Below are 23,022 nucleotides of genomic sequence, written 5' to 3' on the forward strand. Positions count from 1 at the left end.
CAAGAAGTTGCAAGATTACTTCCAATCTTTTTAATCCAATCCAACAACTCATCAAAGATCAAGAACTTCCATCTAATCTCAGTAAATTTTCATTCTTAATCAAGGTAATAATCATATCCAAGCTTTGGTTTAATTCCTATAAACATAACTACCTTAAATCAAGTAGTAATCTTGCTTGAACTTGTTTTTGTGTCATGATTCTGCTTCAAGAACTTCCAAGCCATCAAAGATCCTTTGAAGCTCAAGTTATTTTCTCATCATTTCCAACAGGTTTACCTACTATACTTGAGGTAGTAATAATGTTCATAACATCATTCGATTCATATATATATAACTATCTTATTCGAAGATTTAAACTTGTAATCACTAGAACATAGTTTAGTTAATTCTAAACTTGTTCGCAAACAAAGTTAATCCTTCTAACATAACTTTTAAAATCTACTAAACACATGTTATATATCTATATGATATGCTAACTTAATGATTTAAAACCTGTAAACACGAAGAACACCGTAAAACCGGACATACGCCGTCTTAGTAAAACCGGGGGCTGTTTTGGGTTGGATAATTAAAAACTATGATAAACTTTGATTTAAAAGTTATTCTTCTGAGAAAATTATATTTCTTATGAACATGAAACTATATCCAAAAATCATGGTTAAACTCAAAGTGGAAGTATGTTTTTCAAAATGGTCATCAAGATGTCGTTTTTCGACGGAAATGACTACCTCTTTCAAATATGATTTGTAACCTGTAACTCTGACTATAAACTACTACTTTTTCAGTTTAGTTCTAAATACTACAGTTCATTATGAAACCATAACAATTTGATTCACTTTAAACGGAGTTGTAATGAATATTTGGCGAGCAAAACAAAATCTGCTAAAATTAACGTTGTATGGACGAAATTTATATTATAAAAACTATATTAACCATATCCTTGCTAACTTTTCCTATATATATTTGGACATGTTATCATTATTATAATAAAATATTATAATCTTAGTTAATTCCGAGATTGTATATATATATATATATATATATATATATATATATATATATATATATATATATATATATATATATATATATATATAATAATCTTGGTACATTCCATGACAATAAGTATACAGTACGTTTTGATAAATCCTAAGACAATAAGTATACAATACGTTTTGATAAATTCTAAGACAATACGTATGCAGGACGTATCTGGGTTGATGCAAAGAAAATACGTATACAATACGTCGTGGGGTAATTCTATGATTATATATATACTGATTATTGGACTGTTGGACATTTCGGACTATTATTTACTACTAACAAAGGACTACTAATATAAAAATGTTAAAAATTAATATATAAGTATTCTATGAATTTGTTTTATTTTATTCACATGTCGTATTATTATCTGAATCATTATTATTGTTATAGGTTCGTGAAACCAAGGACGACGGCCATATTTTTAATAAGCTGAAAACTTATTATTAATATACTTTTACTACCGTGAGTATATAGTTCCATTTTTAAACTCTAAGAATATTTTGGGATGAGAATACATGCATTTTATATTTTACGCCATGGACACAAGTACTTAAATATATTATATGTTGAGTTGTACCACCTTGCATATCTTCCCTAATAGCTTGGTAACTAATATTTACATGTTGTAAGAACATGTAAGCGCGAATCCTATTGATAGATCTATCGGGTTTGACAACCCCAACCGGGCTAGTCGCTCTAGTATCGTAAACGGTTGCATAGTGCTTCGTTTTTACTACACTTGGTACAGTGTAGAGAGATTTCATAATAAAGGGAATATGCTACATTTATGGTTAAGTATGGTTACCGAAGTGCTCAACAACTTATAGAATATCTTTATTGAAATATTTATAACTATGAAATCTTGTGGTCTATATTTATATCGATGCTAGCTTTAAACCTATATATCTCACCAACCTTTGTGTTGACTGTTTAAGCATGTTTATTCTCAGGTCCTTAAGAAAGTCTTCTGCTGTTGCATTATCTGAGCAAGCTGTGCATGGAGTCTCATGCTTTTTTTTAAATGAAGTGTTGCATTCAATAAAACCTTTGTCATGTATTATATTCGATTGTTATGTCACGTGTGTAGTATTTGGAAACTGATGTATTATGGGGATTATTTCTTAAATAATCGCCCACTTGTTTAAAACATGCATTATGTATAATAAGGGTGTGTCTTTTTATGAAACGAATGCAATATTTTCTAAAATGTATCATATATAGGTCAAATACCTCGCTATGGGACCAATCAATAACGTACTGCATTTATAGTAATATGGACGAGTCGTTTCAGAGCTTCGAACCCGAGTTGTAGCCTTGGAAAATATGGTGCAAAACATACCAGCTTCAACAACATCACCGGCACCAACAGTACCACCAACATCAATACCAGTATCACCAACAACTCAAGTTTCAACATCACACTCCTCAACATCTCATTATGTACCTCGAGCATAATCATCGTTCTACGAATCGTTCTACATCATTTATCTTCGTTCTACATGACGGTTATATAATTTCTAATGTTTTAGAGATTATATATTCTTGTTCTAACGGTAAAGAAAATGAGATTAATATCATATTAACTCATTAAATCCATGATTACATCTGAAGAAAATATATATGTATATATGTTTTCATGAATATTGTAATTAAAAATTCTTTTGTACAAATTGTTAATGTTGAAAATATTTTAACGGGTAGGTAATACCCGAGGAATATTTAGATTTCACATTAATAAGTTACACTGTACATTCTTCGAATCTGATTCAACAGTCATTTACTATCCTACTTACATCCACAGATATACGAATCCGTTCATCACAGAATAATCATTTTCATTCAATTTTATATTTGGATTTTGACCTATCAGAATCCAACAAGTGGCATAATGAAGAAAAACATTGGACAAAATAAAAATTTGTTAGAAACAAACAAATTAACTATAAGAAATTCTGTTAAGAAAGCACGCTAACAAAATCCTAGCTAACTGTTCCTAGCTAACAGTTAATTCCTTATTACATTTATTTATCGCAATTTAATTATCGCAATTTTAATTCTCGCAATTTTATTTATCATCATTTAATTTCTGTTATTTATTTTACGCACTTTAAATATCGGGACATGTATACAAGGTTTTGTCATATCATATTGACGCATCTATATATATTATTTGGAATAACCATAAACACTCTATATGCAGTAATGCTTGAGTTAGCTATACAGGGTTGAGGTTGATTCTAAAATAATATATATACTTTGAGTTGTGATCGAGTCTGAGACATGTATATAATGGGTCAAGACACGTATTAATTAATTCGAATATTATATATATGAATTGTTGAACTACTAATTGTGGACTGCTAACTGTGGAATAATAATATTGGACAATTAAAATGAATTAAAATATTGATTATACATATGAAACTAAACATTCCTTCAAGTTTGCCACTTGATTTCGTCTTAAACCTCATCTGTATCTTGACGATTACAATCTGCGTTCAAACCTTTTCATGATTCTTGAAAACACTTCCAACGAAAGGATGAACCAACTGAACTTCATCTACGGAAGAAAAGATTGATACATATAGTTATGCACCTGAACAACTCTCGAAACTTGAGTAAAACGTTTAACGCGTAGTTGTGCTAATTCCTTTAGCATTATTATTACCGAAAATAACTTTTCAATCTCTTTCCAAATTAGCCAATTTTGTCACAGCTCCAGCAAGTCAGCTTCGACTTTTCGTTCAAAACAACCTTATTATAACCTTGATATATATATATGCGTGCTCTTTTATTGTTACCGGAAAATCTTTTATATTCCACCATATTACCAGCAGACGTACCAGCAATCTCGTTGCTCCTTGGCTTAGCTCTGTCCGATAAAATCACTATATTTATCTATTGAAGTCATATCATGAACTCATCGGCATCTTGTAATGATAATTACCATACTAAATACCGGGAGGCATCAATCGATAATCTCGAATTTCTCAGCGATTCTACGACAACAATTATATATATATATATATATATATATATATATATATATATATATATATATATATATATATATATATATATATATATATATATATATATATACATATACATATATATAACTTCTATCTCCTGGATTTACGAAACTTCAATTCCGAAATTCTGAAAAGCACTCAGTCTACAAATCAATACTCTGAATGTTGAAAAAGCTGAATGAAGCAGCAGAAACTGTAGACAACCGTAAACGACCTTAACAGTCAGAAGTTTGATGATAAAGAATAGTATGTTGTCAAAGCCCAGAAAAGTTGGAACTGGAAAATGAATTGAGCAAACCATGAAGGAGACTCTGAACAAATCACAAGGACTAAACTTGTACATAAAGAATCTTGATGATTCTGTTCTGATGAAATCTTTAGCGAATACCTTGTTCCGTAATTGTTCTAAATCATTGAGAATGAATTTCTTCATCACAATTTGATTGTAGAATTATAAGATATTATCGTATCTTTCATTATAAATATCCTCAATATTTCTGAAAATATCTTCATAAATATTCTCATCCGATATTAATTATCTCTCAGCGTTATCTGTGTTATATCATAAAAGGAATCTGTTTTAGTTCCTATATTCTGTAAACCTTCGAATTTAAAATATGAATGTTTTTGAAGTAGTGTTGGGAACTGAAGCATGAGTTAGTATAATATAATGACACTTGATCAACGTGATTATATTACAGTAAGTCATGCTGAGTTTCTAAATGGAACGTGATGATTCACAGATCATAACGTCATCATGTGCCATATTACACGACTCTTACATTCTATCTAATCTCCAAACATATCGAGAACATATCTTCCCGATAGTCTATCTTTTCTCTTGAATTCTGGAAATTTAACCAATCAAGATCGTGCTATTACAATCTCTCTCTTAGACATTTGTCATATTCATTCAAGACTCTATACCTACGAATTCTGGACCATTACTTGACTTAAAGTCGAGAAAAGAAAACAAAAGGATGGAACTCCAAAATATAAAAGAAATGAACGGAGTAGATTTATAGTGAGATATCCGACAAAGCAATCGAAACAGATTATTGCATTTAACCAAAGAAGACCCTAATTTCTTTAATTACCAAAGAATTAAATCTTATTACGAAGATTTTCTCTAAATTCCTTAAATTCAGGGAATCAACCGTGACTACGTCAAAAGATATGACGAAACTTTATTTACTCATTTCACTCTTTTGCGATAATTTCACTCGTACTCTTCGAGTAGTCGAATTATCTTATCCATATTACTTAATAGTAATAAAACCCTATTTATCAGCTCATATTCGTCAGGAAAACATTCTTATTGCTAACCATGATGATCTCACTCAAATTTCGGGACGAAATTTCTTTAACGGGAAGGTACTGTGATGACCCGGAAATTTTCGACCAAATTTAAAATAAATCTTTATATGATTTTGACACGATAAGCAAAGTATGTAATATTGAGTCTCGAAAGTTTTGGAATTATATTCATGTAATCAATCACCCTTTGACTACTCTCGACGATTCATGAACAATTATTTGTAAATAAATATGTATATATATATATATATATATATATATATAAATAAATAATAATTAGAGATATTAAATAAAGTATCATATGATTTAACGATTTGAATTAATAATGAAATTGTTAGTTAATATATATTTATGTAAATATAATGTAATTCGAAAATAGATGGTTTTGAATTCATTTAGGAAACAATAATAACACTTATTTATCATTCAAATGGTCATTTAACCAAACTTATATAAATTTAAAATAAACGGTGATCCAAAAATAAGTTCTATAAATTTTAGGCTTACTAAAAATGTATTTAGGATTTAGTTATTAAATTTTAACACTTTTTATATTTTACCCAGAATTGAGAAGGACAGTTGATGTAATTTTTATTTAATAAATTAATGATTGAATTTTATACCATAATGACTGAAATAAGTAAATATAATTACTCTAAAAGTTAGGATTTATTTTCAAAGATTTTTATCCGCTACTGATTTACAACGGAACACGATATATTATTTGCATTAGAATTGTCGGTAGAAAGAGGTTGCTATACTATTTTTAAATTTCAATCTGCACGTTTAATTTGAAAATTTATAATATATTATCATATTATGATTCTGTTATCTGTCTTCATTCAATCAACACTTTTATATTGCATATAAACACTATATTACCTTTCTCGTGAATCAATTATCACCTAATTGATTGAGATTACAGTGCATATTGAAAATTAAATAATATTGTTTTTCTTTTGCCTAGCTACTATCTATCTATCTACTCTTTTCATATATAACATATACATATATACCTATGCACATTAGTGTCAAGAATCACTGAATCCATCTATCAATCTTATTTCATTTCATCACTTCTATATACAATAGACATATTCTTTCTTTTCTTCTTGATAACTGGCCACCATCTCCAAACTTCACCCTCATGATCGGCAACCGAGACCATCATCCACCATTTACACCTCAAACCCTCGCTCACCTTAACTCGTCACATCCCTACTTCTCTATCCTTCTTCATCTTTGATCTCTCTTCGTAAATTCAAGAACAAACCCATTTGAATTATCACATCTCTAACTGCTACTGCTGATTTATTATTTCCTGCCCATCGAAACCTTCAACCATTCACAACCCAAATCACCACTATCCTCCTCAAACCCTCATCTTCCATCACTTTTATTTCTGTTTTAAATCGAAGACAACCACCACCGGTTAAACAATTCACCACCTAGTTCCACCGATGGCTTACCACCACCACAACCATCGAAACCACCAAAGAACAACTTGCAATTATTCTTGTTCCTTTCGTTTATCAAACCATTTAACCGCAAATGATATTATTCGATCACCACAACACCACGATACCCATCACCACACTTTATTTTTTTGTTATGTTCTAAACCACAAACACCGCTACCTTCACAATCACTATCACCTTCATCACTCTTGATTTACTCCTACTGCTACGCTATTGTTCCTACTTTTGTAAACCGTAAACCTTCACCTCCATAAACCACCACCACACAACACCATCAAACGCCACCCTTTAAACCACTTCTGTTGCTGTGATTTTATATCTGTTGCAGCTTGAAAACAACCACCACCATGAAAACTACAATCATCGAACGCCTTATTCTCGTGCTGCTTGTTTTTTTTTTGGAACGAGCACCCCAAAATCCAGAAGATAAGAAACCCTCGTTCGTTATTATTGCTCAAGTGGCTTTTCTTTAATTATTATATAATGCTTTTTTTTTCTTACCGACAACCATAAAGCAAACCCACTATGTGAATTGTATGGCTGTTTGTAGGGACAAATTTTAATCCATTTGTTATATAAAAAGGAGTTTTCATCCGAGTATAATAATTAAAGGGATGATGATAACTTGTTGGGTTATCTAATTCTAGTACGGGTTTCAATCAGATAAAACACAAAATATATAGTTGGACATCTTTTCTCTGTTACGGATTCTAAACATAAACATAAGCTGTGAATTTGATTTAGTACTTGGGCCGTGACTTGTTGGGTTAAGTTATCAAACCATTGTTGGACTATCTATTAATAGGTCTGTATATCGAAACCCTCCTAACAAATGTGCAGCCACGTTCCAATTTTCCTATTACTATTTCGCCTGATTAAAGTCATGATGGAATGATGTATGATGGTTATGACGTTGAAGATGTATAGTAATATGATGCTGATGATGATTGTGATAGATGATACTACTTAGATGATGATGTTATGGTAAGATCATAAGATGATGATAATGGTCACACGATAATGTCGTTATATTTATAAAGATGATGAGCTGTAGGGACGATGAGGATAGGAACGAATGAAGGTAGAGAATTTATGATGATTATGAAACAATTAAGAATAGCAGCGTATTAGTTGTGGCTAATTTCGTTGATGAACTAGAAAGCATCGATGGGTTCTAGTGTTGGATCCTAACTTGTTGGGTTGTAATTTGTTTTTGCCATTGGGCTAGTCAATTACTGGGTCACTTAATCTTTTAATGGTACTACAACTTGGGCCAAAACAAACGGGTTATATAGAATTAAGATAAGATTTAATCAGATAAAATGAGACAGAGGGACGATTTGATGGTGTGTCAGGTTAGCGGGAGGTCACGGGTTCGAGTCATGGCAGAGACAGTTTTATTTTTGGAGCTTATACTCTCTTAAGGTAGTAATTTATTATTATTATTATTATTATTATTATTATTATTATTATTATTATTATTATTATTACTATTATTATTATTATTATTATTGTTATTTTCATTATTAGTATTATTATTAGTAAAAGTATTATTATTATTATTATTATTAATATCATATAACAATAATATTAAAGTTATTATCCTCATTAAAACTATCATTTTTAGAATTAACGTTTTTATTATTACTATTATTACTATCACTATTATTATTATCTTTAAGCTAGTATTACTATAAATTATCAATTTTGCAAACACACGATATTTATATAAAAATATATGAAGCATACTAATATTACATAAAATTTTGTTTTAACTAATATTATTGATGTAACATTAATTAAATATCAAATAAGTATCATAACGCCTTATAAGTATTAATGAAATTATATATAAGAATATTAGTCTAAATACATAACAGAATATATATAAACCTAGTTGATTTATAATGTGTTAATATATATACATGATATAGGTTCGTGAATCCAAGGCCAACCTTGCACTTGTTCAATGACGTCATATGTATTTTTACTACGAAATACAGTATTGTGAGTTTCATTACTCCCTTTTTATATATATTTTTGGGACTGAGAATACATGCGCCGATTTTATTAATGTTTTACGAAATAGACACAAGTGATCAAGAACTACATTCTATGGCTGGATTGTGAATATTGAATATCACCCCTTTTTAGCTTGGTAACCTAATGATTAGGAAACGGGTATGGCCCCTAATCGACGCGAATTTTAAAGATAGATCTATGGACCTCGACAAGTCCCATCCGGGGTACGGATGCTTTAGTACTTCGAGATTATTATTATTATACAGACGAGAGGTTCTGTTTGGGGATATTCTATGCATTAAAGTTAAGTCGGTTATCAAGCGTTCACCATATGAATGATTTTTAATTCGCGGGTTACGCGTGTTATTATGTACTCGGGTTACGTGTACAATTGAATATCTGAAATCTTGTGGTCATTTAAAATGATGGAAATTGAAAGGACCCGTCCTAATCCACCCGGACGAAGTCCATATCGATTATAAATGATTTATAACAGTTGATTACATCGCGAGGTACTTGACCTCTATATGATACATTTTTTTACAAACATTGCATTCGTTTTTGAAAAGAAAATCTTCCAATACATCGATAGTTGACGACATGCATACCATCTCATAATATATCCAACTATAATTGACTTAATAATAATCCTGATGAACTCAATGACTCGAATGCAACGTCTTTTGAAATATGTCATGAATGACTCCAAGTAATATCTCTAGAATGAGCAAATGCACAGCGGAAGGTTTCTTTAATACCTGAAAATAAACATGCTTTAAAGTGTCAACCAAAAGGTTGGTGAGTTCATTAGTTTAACATAAATAATTATTTTATAACTTTAATAGACCACAAGATTTCATATTTCCATTTCTCATAAACATACGTCCCATGCATAGAGACAAAAATATCATTCATATGGATTGAACACCTGGTAACCGACATTCACAATATGCATATAAGAATATCCCCATCATTCCGGGATCCTCCTTCGGACATGATATAAATTTCGAAGTACTAAAGCATCCGGTACTTTGGATGGGGCTTGTTGGGCCCGATAGATCTATCTTTAGAGTTCGCGTCAATTAGGGTGTCTGTTCCCTAATTCTTAGATTACCAGACTTAATAAAAAGGGGCATATTCAGTTTCGATCATTCAACCATAGAACGTAATTTCGATTACTTGTGTCTATTTCGTAAAACAGTTATAAAAGTTGCGCATGTATTCTCAGCCCAAAAATATAAAGGGTAAAAAGGTAAATGAAACTCACGCATATAAATATTGTAAAATAGTTAATAAAGCATTTGCATGTATTCTCAGCCCAAAAATGTAATGAGTAAAAAGGGCAAATGAAACACACGCATATAAATATTGTAAAATAGTTAATAAAGCATTTGCATGTATTCTCAGCCCAAAAATGTAATGAGTAAAAAGGGCAAATGAAACTCACCTAATGTATTTTGTAGTAAAAATACATATGACAATACTGAACAATTGAACAAAGCAGGGTTGGCCTCGGATTCACGAACCTATATCATTTATGTATATATTAACACATAAAATCGAAGTCGAATAATTTATGTATCATTATTAATATAATTGTTATTTTAGTAATTCATGTGTAAATATATTTATTTTATATACCTTAAATAATTAATTTATAAAATAAAATTTTTATTATGTATATTTTATATAACTAACTTTTATTGTAATAATATTAATATTAATATCAATAATAATAATAATATAGTTGTATTGGTAAAAGTAATAATAATGAGAGTAACAATAATAATAATAATAATAATTTTACAAATTTTGATAATCTTACTAATAATGATACTAATAATGATACTTTTGTTAACAATATTATTAATATACCAATAATTATAAAATGATACCAATATTAATATTAATGATAATAATAATAATTTGTGTTATTTTCATAGTAACGATAATAATAATATTCCTAATCGTGGTAATAATAATATTAATACTAATAGTATTGTTAATAATAATAATGTTAATAGTGTTAAAAAATGGTACTTTTAATATAAATGATAATTTTTAATTAATAATGTTAACATATCAATAATAATACGTATTACTAATGATATTTATTAATAACAATAATATCGGTTGTGCCTTAATAACAAAAAAAATTAAAAAAAACGTTGTGGCCTAGATTCGAACCTGAATCACCTCGTACATAAATCAGTCTTTACCCTCTGAACTATTTTGATTTTCTGTTATATATTATAACACATATATTTAATACTTTTCGATAATAATTTTTATAATTATAAATGTAAATATAAATATATCATAATAATATTAATATCAAATATAGTAATATTTATACCTAAAAAGAACCGTGTGGGGTTTGTGCAATTCGACAGAGAGAAGAAACAAACCAGATCGATCCTAAATCTCCATCAATTATCATCATCAATCATCATCGAACGTTAATCATCATCAATATATCAATCAAAAGAGCGAGCAGGTCATCTAATCGTCATCATTCTTGCTCGATCCTCATCAGTCACCATCGTGGATCATCGTTATCATCAGGTATGATGATTTCGTTTAATTAATTGAATTTGGAATTAGCCGCATAATTCAAAAGTATTTATCATATTGAGAATTTAATTATCCCTTCGATTTCACTTCTAATTAACGTATTGGATTGCAGGTGAAATTAGGGTTTTGAACCTAGATTCAAAACGGTACCAGCTTTCTTCCTGGTCTGTAATTTCGAATCAGAGAACAAATGTACAATCTAATCGAAGTAAGTAACAAAGGTGATGTATTTGATTCGTGATTTGATTCAAACAGAAATAGAAAATAGTAAGATAGTTTGATGGTATTTGGTTATAGTTTGGTTTCAGATTTAATTGATTGGAAGCAATAAATTGGAACATCTTTCAGGTTTCTGTTTATTTGGAACCAGACTCGAAACAGAACAAGTTGATTGATGGTGGTTAATGGTTTTTTTTCTTTGTTAAATTACTATTAGTTGATCAACAGAAACCTAGATTGAATGGCAGTGTAGCAGTGGCAATGAGTAACAATTGCAAGTTGAAGAATGATGTGGTGTTCGAGTTTGGACTGATTGGAATAGATACACCTCTGCAACTGCAGATGTTACAAATACAGCAGCCGGTGATCAAAATCGATCGGTCAAACAGAAAGTTGACTCATTAGTAACGACATGTTGCAGGTGGTGATTTGGTTTGGTTGTCAATATAAACAGAAAATAGAAATAGCAGGTAATCTGTTCGTTATCATCTTCTCAATATAGTTTTGTGTTTTGTTTTTGTATTGTTGTTTTGATTTTTGAAAAGAAGTATGCAGTAGCAGGAACGAAAACATGAATCACAGCAGTCTTGTAAGTGGAGATGGTGATCGATATGGGTTTATATTGTTGATTTCTTAGACTGAGAACAAAAGTGGGTTTGCTGGGCTTTAGGGTGGGTTTTAACTTGAATAATAAACAAGAAGGTAAATGCACCTGTTTGATAGGTTGTGTGATTGTGTTGTGGGTTTAAAGTAACATTGGAATCATATGTTAATAGTAGGCAAGTTTAAAAGGGGTTGTCATCGATGGACTTTAAAAGAATACATGGAAACCGAGCATTATAAGCTCGATGGTTTAGTTGTTCACATCTAAAAAGAAGAAAGAAAAGAGAGTGGTGGGTTGTAATAGTGGCAGTAAGTAAAACAGAAATTTTCAGGCAGCGTTTTAATGGTGGTCTCATGGTGCTGGCATGATGAAGAAGAAAAGAGTAGAAGAAAAAAATGTGGGTTCCCTAAAGGACGGTGGATTCATGTATATATATCTCCCATGTTATATCTCTATATGTAAATGTAAATTTTGTAATTTGTGTATATATGTTGCTAGAGAAAGGTTCTCAATTATTAAGCAGAAAGAAAGAAACAAAGTTAGTGGGAATCTTTAAGACACATGTAAATAATTGCTTAAGCAGTAGTTTGATTGCTACTTTAATTAATTCATCAATACTATCATCCATAAGAAATCAGATACAAACAAATAAAAGCAGTTGGAATCCTCTGTACAATCGATTAGGATGTAAAATAGTTTTTGGAGACAAAAACAAAAGTTCAAACACAGTATGGATTGAGATGTCTAACAAACTATGAATCCCATGGCTTTTATATATGTATTTATTTATTTATGTGTATATACGTATTTATATGTATGTAATTATCAATTAAAATATATTAATAATAATAATACTTTTAATATTATTAATAAAAGTAATAATAATATTAATACAAATAACAAGGATAATGATAAAAATTCTAATACAAAGTTTAATAATCATGGTAATAATAATAACTAATAATATTTACATTATAACTAATTTATAATTTATAATTATTTTTATGGTAGTATTTATAACTATATCATTAATAATGATAATAATATTAATAATACTAATAATACTAATATTGATATTATTATTTATAATAATGAAAGTAGTAACAATAATATTAATGTTAATTATCATAATTACATTTTAACTTGTAATTACATATTTTAACATTACAATTTATTAATCATGTAATATATAATAGTTATGTATATATACACACATATCTATTTATAATTAATTGCTCATGAATCGTCGAGAACAGTCGAAGGTTAAATGAATATATGAAATAGTTCAAAGTTTTTGAGACTTCAACATTACAGACTTTGCTTATCGTATCGAGATCATAGAAAGATTAAGTTTAAATTTGGTCGAAAATTTCCGGGTCGTCACAGTACCTACCCGTTAAAGAAATTTCGTCCCGAAATTTGAGTGGAGTCGTCATAGTTAACAATAAGAATGCCTTCATGACGAATATGAGTTGATAAAATATAATTTTTATTACCATAGAGTAATATGGATAAAATGATTCGATTACTCGAAGAGCACGAATGAGGCTATCACAAAAGAGTGAAATGAGAAAGACAAGTTTCATCATAACTTTTGACTAGTCATGGTTGAATTTAGAAAATAAGGTGCGTCTTAACCTTTGACGTGGTCACGTTTGAATTCCGGAATTCAAGAGATTTAAAGGAAATCTTCGAAATCTAAAAGATTTGATTCTTCTGCGGGTAAGGAAGTTAAGATCTCTATAATTAAATGCGATGATCTGTATCGATTGCTTTGTCTGGTATCCTCACTATAAATGAACTTATTCCGTTCCCTTATTTTTATCATTCGTGTACTTTCATTCTTAATTCTTACTTCTAAAAGGTTGGGAAAATGCTTCATCCAGTTATACTCCTTGATATTTTCTTAATTATCATTTCTATCATCCTTCTTTTTAATCTTCCACCAGAAGAATCTGGTTACTTCTAATATTACCTTGGGGTGATACTATTCTTAATTCTACCATGTCTTTATATTGCTACTCGTATTAATATCCACGGTTTGTAATTTATGTGTTGTTATCGGGCTTTATATTCTCCCTTACATTTTGGAGTTCCTGCTTTCGTCTTCTATAATCATTGTCATTCACTGTTACTGCTCTCTCTTATTTGCTGCGAGTTATACCCTCTTTCTATTTCGAAGTTCCATGCTTTTGTTTTCTTTTCGCAAGTAATGGTTCAGAATTTGTAGGTATGGAGTTTCGAATGAACATGACTAATGTTCTAAGAGAGAGATTGTAATAGTACGATTTTGATTTGGTAAATTACCAGAATTCAAGAGAAAAGATAGAACTATCAAGAAAATATGCTCTTGATATGTTTATAGATTAGATAGAACGTAAGAGTCGTGTAACATGGCACATGATGATGTTATGATCTGTGAATCATCACGTCCCATTAGAAACTCAGCATGACTTACTGTAATATAATCATGTTGATCAAGTGTCATTATATTATAATAACTCATGCATCAGTTCCCAACATTACTTCAATAACATTCATATTTTAAGCTTTAAAGTTTACAGAATATAGAAACTAAACAGTTTCCTTTATGGTGTAATACAGATGACGTGAAAAGATAACTGATTTCAGATAAGGATAGTTATGAAAATATCTTTAGAAATATCGAAGATATTTATGACGATATTTTGGAACATCTAAGATCGAAGGTTGATGAAGAAAATCCTTTCACAAGGATTTAGAATAAATAAGGAGCGAGATATTCGTTGAAGAGTTCATCAGATACAGAATCATCTGAATTTGTTAAGTACATGTTTAGTCCTTGTGATTTGTCTAAAGTCTCCTTCATGGTTTGCTTAATTCGTTTTTCAGTTCTAACTTTTCTGAGCTTTTCCAACATACTATTCTTTATCATCAAACTTCCGATGATTTAAGGTCATTTACGGCTATCTACGGTTTCTTCTGCTTCATTCAGCTTTTTCAACATTCAGAGTATTGATTTGTAGACTGAGTGCTTTTCAGAATGAAAGATCATAATTCTAAGAGATAAATGTTATACATATAACTGTTGATGTAGATATGCTGTGAGTTTTCAAAGTACTGATTGCTGATTCCCGGTAATTGGTATGGCAGTTGTCGTTACGAGATGCAGATGAGTATATGATAGGGTTTCAATGAATAAATATAATGATTTATCAGAGAGATTTAAGCCAAGAAGCAACAAGGTTACTGGTACGTCTGCTGGTAATATGATGGAATATAAAAGGTTCCCTGGTAACAATAAAAGAGCACACATATATATCAACGTTGTAATAAGGTTGTTCGAACGAAAAGTCGAAGTTGACTTGCTGAAGCTGTGACAAATTTGGCTAATTTGGAAAGAAATTGAAAAGTTCTTTTCGGTAATAATAACACTAAAGGAGCTAACACAGATGCGTGTTAAACGTTTACTCAGATTCTGAGAGTTTTCATATGCATGACTGTATGCCTAAATCTTTTCTTCCATAGATGAAGTGCGGTTGGTTCCTTCTCTCGATTGAGGTATTTTCAAGAATCATGAAAGGTTTGAACGCAGATTGGAATCGTCAAGATACAAATGAAGTTAAGATGAAATCAAGTGGCAAACTTGAAGAAATGTTTAGTTTCATATGTTATAATCAATATTTTAATTTATTTTAATTGTCCAATATCATTAGTCCATAGTCGATAGTCCACAGTTAACAGTCCAATAATTCATATATAATTTAATATCTAATATTCGAATTAATTTATACGTATCGTGACCCGTGTACATGTCTCAGACTCAATCACAACTCAAAGTATATATATTATTGTAGAATCAACTTCAACCCTGTATAGAGAACTCGATCATTACTGCATATAGAGTGTCTATGGTGATTCTAAATAATATATATAGATGCGTCGATATGATATGTCAAAACCTTGTATACGTGTCCCGATATTTAAAGTGTGTAATATGAATAACAGAAATTTAAATGACGATAAATATAGTGCATAAAGTAAATAACAGAAATTAAATGACGATAAATAAAATTGCAAGAATATAAATTGCGATAAATAAACTGCGATAATATAAAGTGTAATACGGAATTAACAGTTAGCTAGGAACAGTTAGCTAGGATCTTGTTAGCGTGGATTCTTAACAAAATTTCATATTGTTAATTAGTCTGTTTCTAATCAAATATTTTTTTTTTTTTCATTGTGTCCATTATTTCTTCATTATGCCACTTGTTGGATTCTAATAGGTCAAAATCCAAATATGAAATTGAATGAATATGGTTATTCTGTGGTGAACGAATTTGTATATCGGTGGATGTAAGTAGGATAGTAAACGACTGTTGAATCGGCTTCGAAGAATGTACAGTGTAACTTATTAATGTGAAATTTAAATATTCCTCGGGTATTACCTACCCGTTAAAATATTTTCACCATTAACAGTTTGTACAAAAGAATTTTTAATTACAATATTTATGGAAATATATATACATGTTTATTTTCTTCAGATGTAATCATGGATTTAATGAGTCAATAAGATATTAAACTCATTTGATTTACCGTTTAAAACAAGAATATATAATCTCTAAAACATTAGAGATTACATAATCGCCATGTCGAACGAAGATAAATGATGTAGTACGATTCGCAGATGGATGATTATGCTCGAGGTACATAATGAGATGTTAAGGTATGGATTGTTGATGGTACTGGTGCTGTTACTGATGGTACTGTTGGTGCCGATGATGTTGCTGAAGCTGGTAAATTTTGCACCATATTCTCCAAATTGATTACTCGAACGCGAAGTTTGTTGACTTCTTCTATTATTCCGGGATGATTGTCGGTCGAAATGAGCGGATGAATGAGGTTTAGAATCTGAGATAGTATATGACCGTGACAAGATACTCTGAAAATGAGAGAGAAAATGGTGTCTCGAACAGGTTCGCCGGTAAGCGCTTCATGTTCATGGTCAAGAGGTAAATTCGGTTGGTGGAAGGGATCGCCTTCTTCGCGTCTCCATTGATTAAGTCGACTACGAACTCATCAGATGAATTGGGGATGGATGATTGGCTGATTCATTCTGGTGACACTGCTTTCGGAGCTTAGGTGAAACTCCATATCGGAATAGTTGTCGGAATAACTATCGGAATAGCTATCGGAATCTGAGGGACTCGAACTGGTTAAGGGATTCATCTCGTACGATTGGAAGAAGGATTTTCGATAAGAAATAGATTATAGGATGTAGATTAGTACCCTGAAATACATAATTTACATATGCATATATAATACTAAAATCCCATAAGTTACGGAGGAATCTACATAAGCTGTCCGGCAAAGGTAACAATAACAGACTCGCTAAGATATGAATTTATCTATACACAGCCTATGCAATATAGGCAGTAAGACGTGTCTAGACTTTAAGGATGATAATCAAATGATTCTCTAAGAATGATAAGCAGGTAGTTTTCGACACGAAATGATAAGCAAAACTTTTGATATGCAGACACGGTCGAAGTCCAGACTCACTAATGCATCCTAACGACTTATCAGTTAGACACACTAATGCAGACTTGGTTCGCTAAGACCACCGCTCTGATACCAACTGAAAGGACCCGTCCTAATCCACCCGGACGAAGTCCATATCGATTATAAACGATTTATAACAGTTGATTACATCGCGAGGTACTTGACCTCTATATGATACATTTTTTTACAAACATTGCATTCGTTTTTGAAAAGACAATCTTCCATTACATCGATAGTTGACGACATCCATACCATCTCATAATATATCCAACTATAATTGACTTAATAATAATCCTGATGAACTCAATGACTCGAATGCAACGTCTTTTGAAATATGTCATGAATGACTCCAAGTAATATCTCTAGAATGAGCAAATGCACAGCGGAAGGTTTCTTTAATACCTGAGAATAAACATGCTTTAAAGTGTCAACCAAAAGGTTGGTGAGTTCATTAGTTTAACATAAATAATTATTTTATAACTTTAATAGACCACAAGATTTCATATTTCCATTTCTCATAAACATACGTCCCATGCATAGAGACAAAAATATCATTCATATGGATTGAACACCTGGTAACCGACATTCACAATATGCATATAAGAATATCCCCATCATTCCGGGATCCTCCTTCGGACATGATATAAATTTCGAAGTACTAAAGCATCCGGTACTTTGGATGGGGCTTGTTGGGCCCGATAGATCTATCTTTAGAGTTCGCGTCAATTAGGGTGTCTGTTCCCTAATTCTTAGATTACCAGACTTAATAAAAAGGGGCATATTCAGTTTCGATCATTCAACCATAGAACGTAATTTCGATTACTTGTGTCTATTTCGTAAAACAGTTATAAAAGTTGCGCATGTATTCTCAGCCCAAAAATATAAAGGGTAAAAAGGTAAATGAAACTCACGCATATAAATATTGTAAAATAGTTAATAAAGCATTTGCATGTATTCTCAGCCCAAAAATGTAATGAGTAAAAAGGGCAAATGAAACACACGCATATAAATATTGTAAAACAGTTAATAAAGCATTTGCATGTATTCTCAGTCCAAAAATGTAATGAGTAAAAAGGGCAAATGAAACTCACCTAATGTATTTTGTAGTAAAAATACATATGACAATACTGAACAATTGAACAAAGCAGGGTTGGCCTCGGATTCACGAACCTATATCATTTATGTATATATTAACACATAAAATCGAAGTCGAATAATTTATGTATCATTATTAATATTATTGTTATTTTAGTAATTCATGTGTAAATATATTTATTTTATATACCTTAAATAATTAATTTATAAAATAAAATTTTTATTATGTATATTTTATATAACTAACTTTTATTGTAATAATATTAATATTAATATCGATAATAATAATAATATAGTTGTATTGGTAAAAGTAATAATAATGAGAGTAACAATAATAATAATAATAATAATTTTAAAAATTTTGATAATCTTACTAATAATGATACTAATAATGATACTTTTGTTAACAATATTATTAATATACCAATAATTATAAAATGATACCAATATTAATATTAATGATAATAATAATAATTTGTGTTATTTTCATAGTAACGATAATAATAATATTCCTAATCGTGGTAATAATAATATTAATACTAATAGTATTGTTAATAATAATAATGTTAATAGTGTTAAAAATGGTACTTTTAATATAAATGATAATTTTTAATTAATAATGTTAACATATCAATAATAATACGTATTACTAATGATATTTATTAATAATAATAATATCGGTTGTGCCTTAATAACAAAAAAAATTAAAAAAAACGTTGTGGCCTAGATTCGAACCTGAATCACCTCGTACATAAATCAGTCTTTACCCTCTGAACTATTTTCATTTTCTGTTATATATTATAACACATATATTTAATACTTTTCGATAATAATTTTTATAATTATAAATGTAAATATAAATATATCATAATAATATTAATATCAAATATAGTAATATTTATACCTAAAAGGAACCGTGTGGGGTTTGTGCAATTCGACAGAGAGAAGAAACAAACCAGATCGATCCTAAATCTCCATCAATTATCATCATCAATCATCATCGAACGTTAATCATCATCAATATATCAATCAAAACAGCGAGCAGGTCATCTAATCGTCATCATTCTTGCTCGATCCTCATCAGTCACCATCGTGGATCATCGTTATCATCAGGTATGATGATTTCGTTTAATTAATTGAATTTGGAATTAGCCGCATAATTCAAAAGTATTTATCATATTGAGAATTTAATTATCCCTTCGATTTCACTTCTAATTAACGTATTGGATTGCAGGTGAAATTAGGGTTTTGAACCTAGATTCAAAACGGTACCAGCTTTCTTCCTGGTCTGTAATTTCGAATCAGAGAACAAATGTACAATCTAATCGAAGTAAGTAACAAAGGTGATGTATTTGATTCGTGATTTGATTCAAACAGAAATAGAAAATAGTAAGATAGTTTGATGGTATTTGGTTATAGTTTGGTTTCAGATTTAATTGATTGGAAGCAATAAATTGGAACATCTTTCAGGTTTCTGTTTATTTGGAACCAGACTCGAAACAGAACAAGTTGATTGATGGTGGTTAATGGTTTTTTTTTCTTTGTTAAATTACTATTAGTTGATCAACAGAAACCTAGATTGAATGGCAGTGTAGCAGTGGCAATGAGTAACAATTGCAAGTTGAAGAATGATGTGGTGTTCGAGTTTGGACTGATTGGAATAGATACACCTCTGCAACTGTAGATGTTACAAATACAGCAGCCTGTGATCAAAATCGATCGGTCAAACAGAAAGTTGACTCATTAGTAACGACGTGTTGCAGGTGGTGATTTGGTTTGGTTGTCAATCGAAACAGAAAATAGAAATAGCAGGTAATCTGTTCGTTATCATCTTCTCAATATAGTTTTGTGTTTTGTTTTTGTATTATTGTTTTGATTTTTGAACAGAAGTATGTAGTAGCAGGAACGAAAACATGAATCACAGCAGTCTTGTAAGTGGAGATGGTGATCGATATGGGTTTATATTGTTGATTTCTTAGACTGAGAACAAAAGTGGGTTTGCTGGGTTTTAGGGTGGGTTTCAACTTGAATAATAAACAAGAAGGTAAATGCACCTGTTTGATAGGTTGTGTGATTGTGTTGTGGGTTTAAAGTAACATTGGAATCATATGTTAATAGTAGGCAAGTTTAAGAGGGGTTGTCATCGATGGACTTTAAACAGAATACATGGAAACCGAGCATTATAAGCTCGATGGTTTAGCTGTTCACATCCAAAAAGAAGAAAGAAAAGAGAGTGGTGGGTTGTAATAGTGGCAGTAAGCAAAACAGAAATTTTCGGGCAGCGTTTTAATGGTGGTCTCATGGTGCTGGCATGATGAAGAAGAAAAGAGTAGAAGAAAAAAATGTGGGTTCCCTAAAGGACGGTGGATACATGTATATATATCTCCCATGTTATATCTCTATATGTAAATGTAAATTTTGTAATTTGTGTATATATGTTGCTAGAGAAAGGTTCTCAATTATTAAGCAGAAAGAAAGAAACAAAGTTAGTGGGTATCTTTAAGACACATGTAAATAATTGCTTAAGCAGTAGTTTGATTGCTACTTTAATTAATTCATCAATACTATCATCCATAAGAAATCAGATACAAACAAATAAAAGCAGTTGGAATCCTCTGTACAATCGATTAGGATGTAAAATAGTTTTTGAAGACAAAAACAAAAGTTCAAACACAGTATGGATTGAGATGTCTAACAAACTATGAATCCCATGGCTTTTATATATGTATTTATTTATTTATGTGTATATACGTATTTATATGTATGTAATTATCAATTAAAATATATTAATAATAATAATACTTTTAATATTATTAATAAAAGTAATAATAATATTAATACAAATAACAAGGATAATGATAAAAATTCTAATACAAAGTTTAATAATCATGGTAATAATAATAACTAATAATATTTACATTATAACTAATTTATAATTTATAATTATTTTTATGGTAGTATTTATAACTATATCATTAATAATGATAATAATATTAATAATACTAATAATACTAATATTGATATTATTATTTATAATAATGAAAGTAGTAACAATAATATTAATGTTAATTATCATAATTACATTTTAACTTGTAATTACATATTTTAACATTACAATTTATTAATCATGTAATATATAATAGTTATGTATATATACACACATATCTATTTATAATTAATTGCTCATGAATCGTCGAGAACAGTCGAAGGTTAAATGAATATATGAAATAGTTCAAAGTTTTTGAGACTTCAACATTACAGACTTTGCTTATCGTATCGAGATCATAGAAAGATTAAGTTTAAATTTGGTCGAAAATTTCCGGGTCGTCACAGAAATGAATGTTTATGATAAACTAATGAACTCACCAACCTTTTAGTTGACATTTGAAAGCATGTTTATTCTCAGGTATGAAAGAAATCTTCCGCTGTGCATTTGCTCATTTTAGATATTACTTGGAGTCATTCATGACATATTTCAAAAGACGTTGCATTCGAGTCGTTGAGTTCATCAAGATTATTATCAAGTCAATTATAGTTGGATATATTATGAAATGGTATGCATGCCGTCAATTTTTGATGTAATGAAAGTTTGTCTTTTAAAAACGAATGCAATGTTTGTAAAATGTATCATATAGAGGCCAAGTACCTCGCGATGTAACCATATGTTATTGTATTCGTCCTTATGGATTAGGACGGGTCGCTTCAGCTTGATTTTCTAATTACCTCAATTCAAAAAAGAAAAGACTTGTGACTCATAAGATGTCATGTGCAGCAGTGCAGGTGAGTATTTTTTTTTTTTTATGTAGTTTTGCTTCTTTCTAATCTCATACGGAGTAAGTGATATGGGTTGAATCAAGTGAGAAAATTAGGAGTAACAGTGTTGATGGTAGAGGAAATGTAAATTATTATTATCTAAGATGTAAGTTCTTGTGAGACTTGATTGTGATTTGTTACTGACATGTTTGAATTGGTTTTCATGTTTAATTTTTGTTGAATCGAAGTACGTAATGTATCATATCTAAAAAAATGTTTGATTGATATGTTGCATTACACTTATGTTATGTAATTGATTGGACCATTTCAAGTAGTGAGATCA

Source organism: Rutidosis leptorrhynchoides, chromosome 7 (assembly GCF_046630445.1).
Source record: "Rutidosis leptorrhynchoides isolate AG116_Rl617_1_P2 chromosome 7, CSIRO_AGI_Rlap_v1, whole genome shotgun sequence".
NCBI lineage: Eukaryota > Viridiplantae > Streptophyta > Magnoliopsida > Asterales > Asteraceae > Rutidosis > Rutidosis leptorrhynchoides.